This window comes from Denticeps clupeoides, chromosome 9 (assembly GCF_900700375.1).
Source record: "Denticeps clupeoides chromosome 9, fDenClu1.1, whole genome shotgun sequence".
In the NCBI taxonomy this organism is placed as follows: Eukaryota; Metazoa; Chordata; class Actinopteri; order Clupeiformes; family Denticipitidae; genus Denticeps; species Denticeps clupeoides.
This window is the reverse complement of record NC_041715.1, coordinates 18054933-18062161: the sequence shown is the minus strand read 5'-3', so window position 1 is coordinate 18062161 and position 7229 is coordinate 18054933.

Here is a 7229-nt window from a genome sequence, read left to right as displayed (position 1 = left end):
AGTCACCGACTTTGGAGCGCTGACCTCTCCGAGCGCCATAAAAACGCTGACCAACTTCCCCCTCCCATTCCCTCACCCTCCTGCTCCTTTTTTTATTAATAACAAGCTGCAGCGTGGCTCATTCAATATTGCAGTCCAACCTCAGGAAGCGGCAGGTTCTCCGCAGCTGCTGATCTGAGGTCAGACAAATTTCTTACACTCTGTGAACAAAAGGCTGATCAGCATGCATTTGAATAATGACAGGATTGTGGCTCCAGACCTGATTACATGCATGTTAGAGAAGAATCAAGTTAGAGATAAGAGTGTGACACCCGCCATGGAGGAGGAGGAACCTGTGCATGTGAGAAGATTTGAGGGAAGTCATTTGCTAGGGGAGGACAGCCCTTTCGTCCAGTCCTCAAAATCCTATAATGAATAGGTTCATTACCTTTCAATCTAACCTCCAGGGACAAAGAGGGTGGGGTCTGTCAGCTCGGTGGAAACAGGGCTGCTGTAAACAGACGCGAGGACAAAAGAAGCATGGCTGTGATGGTGCATATTTAACAGCGGCTCCTGGTGGAGCTCCGTCTAGCAAGAAAAAGTCGCTGAAAGCCCATTATCTCTTCGTCTTCATCACGCCGACTGTGCCAGGCCACGCTGATGAGATGCGAGATGATGTGGGTTCTAAGCGCAGGGGAAATTATGCCACCCAGATGACTCCTTTTGGACAAGCATCAGCTTTCGGACTCCATGTACCAGTGTGTATGTGTTTGTTTGAACCAATTTGGCAATAAATGGGCTTTATGGTCCTACCAAATTTTATTTTTATTCTAATGATGCTTCTGGAAGAGTTTCATTAAAGCTGAGATTAAAACACTTGATTAAGGGGCAGGTACTTGCCCCACTTTATCATTTTAAGTATTTTAAGTCCGATTAGTCTTTGCAATGTGCAAATGGTCTCATTTTAATCAGGCCTGGTCTACCATGACCTTGGGATGGAGCAGTTATTTTGTCTTATATGTGAAAATAAAACATTTAAAAATGGAAAGTAACTATTATTCAGTAAAGCAGTAACTTTAAATGTAAATACATCAAATATATATTTAATTTTCATTTTAATTACATATTTACATAATTACAAATAAGTACAATTATATTGGGATTTATGTATATATTTATGTATTTATTCTAGAGTACAATGGTATAGAATACAATAAATATTTGAATAAACAGCATAATAAATGAGTAAATACTCATTCATGAATAATGAAAAAATGATTGAGTAAATTATAATTTATTTACTAAATGAATACATTTATATATGAGACTCTTTAACAACCTCGAAGAACAGTGTTTGTTTATTAAGTTATGTATTGTTTCTCTGCTTTTCTTTTTTTTTTTGGATTCGATGAAAAATGCCTCTTGTCCTCTGCTTACTTTATTTTAGCCTTAAGCCATGTTTTTGCAAACTCCAAACGTGCCAACGTACGAGAGTTCCTGGCCGTCCCTTTTTACACTGAGAACTTATGAACTTAAGTTATGAAGCTTTTCTCAGTGGTGTTTGCCTGTCCCCGGTCTGTACTTGCTCAATCTGCACGCTTATTCCAAAAGCCACCATGTTAGCGGTGCAACCCTGACTAGACTCCTAACCGTAACCCTATCCATTGCACATGCATGGAACCGCCCGGGCAAGTGGTACGAATTCGCCACTGACTGTGCACTTTGGTGCGGAGAGACAACAAGTCTTTCGGGAAAAGCTGATGCCAGAACCGCCCACTTACAGGGTGCTGCCTTCCAAGCTCCTTTGGAAAGTTTGAGGACTGATTGTGGGTCTTTTTAAGGGCCACCCACATGCTGCTGGGGCCATAAACTGGGCGGGGCCAGAACTCTAGCCTTGTGCAGTGATTGTTTCTTTAATCTGCCTTGAGAAGAGGGAGGACACCATTCCTCTAGAGCCAAAGTGTGATGGACGCCGTCCCTTTCAGGCTGCTTGGAGCTCCCTGGGGTGTAAATATCGCCAACATGACTCACTTTGAAAAGTCAACAAAAGAGTGGCGCCCCGCAGCTCCGACGTCTCCCTGAACACCCCGAGTTTGTTTTTAGCACCGAAACTCGCTGCTCCGTCGACCGGGGCCTCGAGGACAGCACACGGAAAACACATTCATTTCTACTAATGCTAAACACGTCGTTTAGTCTGAATCGTTAATTGGCCCACGCAGCGCAGGCCGCAGTGCTTACAGATTACAAATGTTCCGCTGACGCTAATTAGTATTTTAGTGCAAATGAAATAACTGAGGTCCAGGTCCATTTGAATAATTTACTAAAGGGCTCACTGAATGAGATAATTAGCTTTGTGGAAAAGCGGCGTTTTTTTTTACTCTCTCTCTCTGATATTTCGGTTATGGCAGGCTAATGGAACTGACCCACTGCTGCAATGAAGCGCTATCGCGGCGGCATCAAGGTTCCGTGCCCAACTGGCTCTAACAAACCACCAGCGTCTGAACCGGAGGAGGCGTCCTTGCAGTTTCATTGATTGTTCAGATGAATGGCATCAGTTGGCCGAAGCCCGGTGCACCCACCGCTGCGGTGTTGCTGCCAGCCACATTGTCATTGTAACACAGATGAATATTTGCCTTCGACCTCTAGAATCACTGGAGAAATTAGTCCATCCATTTTCTAAACCCACTTATGGTGTCAGGACCACAGGGGAGCGGGAGTTTATCCCAGCAATCTTTGGGCACGAACATCCCCGGGACAGGACACCAGCCCATTACACACACACTCCCCAGACAATTTAGCCATCTCACCAGCTCGGCTAACCTGCTTGTCTTTGGACACTGAGAGGGCACCAGGGGAAGCCTGGTGGAAATCCAAATGGAAACATGGCCAAGCTACCAACTCTATAAACTCAGCCCCATAATCAACCCTGTAACATCATCATTCGGCAACTCCATGACGTAATTACACTGGACGGCATCCGGGAGCCCTTAAGGAGTTTGAATAGAAATTTTAAAAAGATATGCTGAGACATCCTACCCCGTACGTTGCCCTTGTTAACATGTGCAGCAGTATCCTGGTTATGAGGCAAATTTTTGGTCTATGGCATGTCTGAGACATATATAAAATCTGGTTATTCATGACGGAATACAGTTCTCTGTTTCCTCAGGCACCAGGAAACACAAGCCAGACCCTCCTGATGCCTCCTCCTTATCCCCCCCCCACTGTAAATGATTGGGGACGAGTGTCACAGTACTGGTGAGAACGGGTACTGTGTGCATGTGCCTGTCCTACATTTGTCCTTGTTAGGTGTCGGACTGGCAAGGTAGAGCCGGCAGACAGGTGGGGCCGGAGCTGTGTGAACACAAGGGTTGCCAGGCATAAACTGGCAGCCAGCCGCAAGCACCTTTACTTACACTGATGCTAACTTGTTCTAATTCTTTGACCATCCATCCATGTGTGGCCTTCATCAGTTCATAAGTAGGAGGCTTTTTCCCCATTGCTGCCTATGCATGTCAGCACCACTTAGAAAATTGTGTTCAAGTAGCATGCCATCAGGATTTACATGTGCAAAACGTCCAATGCCCAGTCGTAACCTCAATACTCATGAGCAAATAGTGGAAAGCAGCTCTGAGCCCTCTTAATCAGAAGTAATTAGTATTCCCGTCGCATCTCCTGCTTTTTTCTAAAGCGGTAGGTCTGTTCCAGCAGGACACTGAAAGCTCCCTCACCCTGTGTCCTCCCATATGTCTTGAGGAGAACGCTAAACTCAGGGTTAAGCATTGTACAATTCTGCGTTTAAGAATACAAACACATTCATTATGTTTGTCTGGACAAAGGCCAGCCGCTGCCTGACCCTGTTTATAGCGATCTTAGCATCTTCTATGACTTTCCTATTCAGCTAATCAGGGCTGTAAAGCCTCCCTCCCAGCATGAAGGAACAATAACAGCCTGGCTTTATTATGGGCTGGAGTGGGCCCGAGAAAATGCACCAATATCAGGGTTGTACCAAAAAAATGCAACGATATCAGAGATTTTCCAACAGAAGAAGGCATTTGCCCATTTATTTCTACCAGGATTGATTGCTGTAATTATCCCTTAATCTGACAAATCAAAATACAGCTTTCAGAGAAAATGTGGTTTTAATAATTTTATATGACATGAATACATGATCTGAGCTGAGCAGAACTCTCAGGTGTTCGGGAATGAGGTTCGAAAAGCCGAAACGTGCAAAATCAGCACTTACTCTGCTCTTTAATGGGACCGAAAAACTAGGAGAGCCTGGACACTCACGGCTTTCAAGTGCAGGCTTAAAAATGTTCATGTTTGACCAGGATTTCATTTAATCTCACACTTTCAACTGTACTTAAATCTGTCCCAAAAATGCACCTTTTTTAATATCAATATATTTTGAATCTGTTTGTTCAGAATGTGCATATATGTATTTTACTAGAGAAATACTGTTAGATTGGGTCCTGATGATATTAAGTGATTTTTAACTAACACCTTTGGTCTTGTGTCATTGTGTAACATGTGGCAGATTTTGGTTCATTAGCCACTGTGCACCGGGAAATAAAAGAGTGCATCTAGAGCGTGTTATCGACCACTGAATGGATGTCAGATCCCGCTGGGGGGAAATCGATCCCGCTGTAATCTGGAAAAAAAACAACAAACCTTCCCAGTTTGAGGCCGCATCCCAGCGGCCCTCAGGAGAGCGCCCACAGAGCTGTGAAGAAAGGCAGTAAATAAAGCGCGGGCCCTGGCGGAGCCATCCTTCCTCCATAAACCCTAATAGAAATGCTGGCGTGCGTTTATGCCGGGGGTTTACTGTACGCAGTAAAACACGCCGCGGCAGGCTGTAAACGTGAAGTAATGAGATGCGTGAATAACCGCTTCCTGTGGCTGAGTGGCATCGGCGCGCTGACGGCTGATGCCGCGCGGACCAATTACGGTGTCAGGGCTTCATTAGCATGGCCTGCCCTTTAGGCCAGAGTTTTTTTTTTTTTTTTTTTTTGGTTATTGTCCTCACGCACCTGCTCTCCGGGCCGCGTGGAGAGAGCGCTGGCCAGCGCTCCAGTTCTCCGTCTTCTTTCATTACTCACAGTCATTATATCCCCATCCCCACCCACAGCAGGGGGCTGGCAGGCCCGATCGACGCGGCAATTTCTTTCCCCCCGCGCCGCACAGCGACATCCCAGGCGCCTTCTGCCGAGGGGCTCCGATGAAAACATGGGACGGACGCATGGTGCCCTGTGGCTGATGCAGAAGTCGTCGATCTTTGGACAACTGAGCTGGTTTTGTTATGGAAGGGTTAAAAATTGGACTTAAATGAGATTTGAATTGAAGTCACTGGCTAAAACCCAGTCTGGCGAAAGCAAACGTGAGGTCTGAAATTTGCTGGTAGGTTGCACGTTTATCCACAGCCTAGCTAGATCACAGCCTCAAGAAATCCGATCCAAGGTCTTACACAATCCCCCAGAATGGCAGCGCACATAAATACAGCTTCTCCAGTTTTAATGAGTTCGTCTTATGGTGGTTTTTGCTAAAGTTAAAAAATTAATACTTACAGTTTTTAAGACATAAAGGGGAAATCAAAACTGGGTTTACCATGAAAATGAACCGTTTTTTTAATTGGTGAAGTCATCTGAGAGTTAAATAAATAAAGGACCACTAAGATGTCTGGAGACAGGGGAACATCAACCCACAAACCCTGCCTAGCCCAACGCCGGCTCGGCCTCCAGACCAGGAAGTGCAAATGAAAGTGAAGCTCAGGCCGGGATTTCCTCAGTGTGTGTCGCACAAGAAGCTGGGTTGGGTGTAAATGTGTGTGTTGGGGAGGTGTTGAGATCTCGACGCTTCCTTCGCAGCCTCACTCACGCTCTGGCAGGTTAACACAAGCCGGGGGGTTCGTGGTGGGGAGGCCGGCCGGCCGGCAAACACTTTCTTCCCATATCACTTTCATTAAAGCTTTCCTAAGGAGGCTCTCAGATCCTCCGCAGCCAGGTTAGGCTCTGCTCCCGGAGAGACTGGCCGCTGTAATCAACGTGCGGCGTCTAGCTCTTTTTCATTTTTTTCTCGAGTTAACACTTGCTGGCTTGTGTTGATTAGGGAAGGAGGGTGTGTGTGTGTGTGTGTGCTGGTGAGAGCGCAATTACACGTTTAAAGAAAAAGCACGGTCGGTATGTGAGTGTGTGTGTGAGATGCTGTGCAAAGTATAACTTACGAATGATGTCTGGCTTGGCGAGGGGGCGGCGGGTGATTCTGTGGCTCAGAGGGCTGAGGATTCCACGGGCAAATACAATGCAAACAGGATTTTACACCATGTCGTCAGGCGGAGCTTGGAGCTCCAATCTGGCGAGGCCACAGTGGGAACTGCATTCTAACAATAGCCGACCGTGTTTGGCGTATAAAGCCCAGTATGTGCGGCCAAAAAGCACAGGCTAGAGAGTTCAGCTAAACTTTTGTTCTGATGAGTTTGCATCGCAGAAAATAACCTACTTTTTTGGGGTTTTCTGGAGGTTTTACCCCCACAAAGTAAAGCGTCACACATGGAATGAAACCAATTCATGCGAAGGTCATGACCCCTGAAGGCTCTAAACGGAACGGAATGCTTCATGAATGAGACGTCTTTGGAGGCTTATTTACCGCTAAGATCCGTCCGCAAAACCATTATGGGATCCTTTGTTTTTCTAATACCACGGAAGAATGGGAAAGCGTGAGACAGCGAGAGTCTGACAGTCCTGTCAGGAAATTAATTAAGGCCTCAGACTGTCAGTCATGCTTCTGTAGCATACTATAACCCTCCAAATATTATCCTTGGATTAGTGTGGTATTGGAGCCAAACGCTGAAGGATTACCTCATTTAAGGATGTTCACTTGTTATAAGGTGACATAAACTGTCTCAAGTAATTGAGAAGTCTTAAGAAATCCTTTACTCTGAATATGAAATGTTGTTTCAATAAAGGAAATATGTATCACTAGATAAATTCCCTTGCAAAGTCACCCCTTTCTTTCCATCTAAACTACTTTATGTATATTAGAACATAACAATGCTAGTTTGTACAGAGCGTCTGGAAAGTATTCATTGCATCACTTTTCTCACATTTTGTCATGTTACATCCTTATTCCAAAATGGATTTTTCCCTCAGAATTCTACACACAACACCCCATAATGACCCCATAACGAAAAAAAAAGTTTACTTGAGGTCTCCAGAGCAGTTCAATCGGATTCAAGTCTGGGCTCTGGCTGGGCA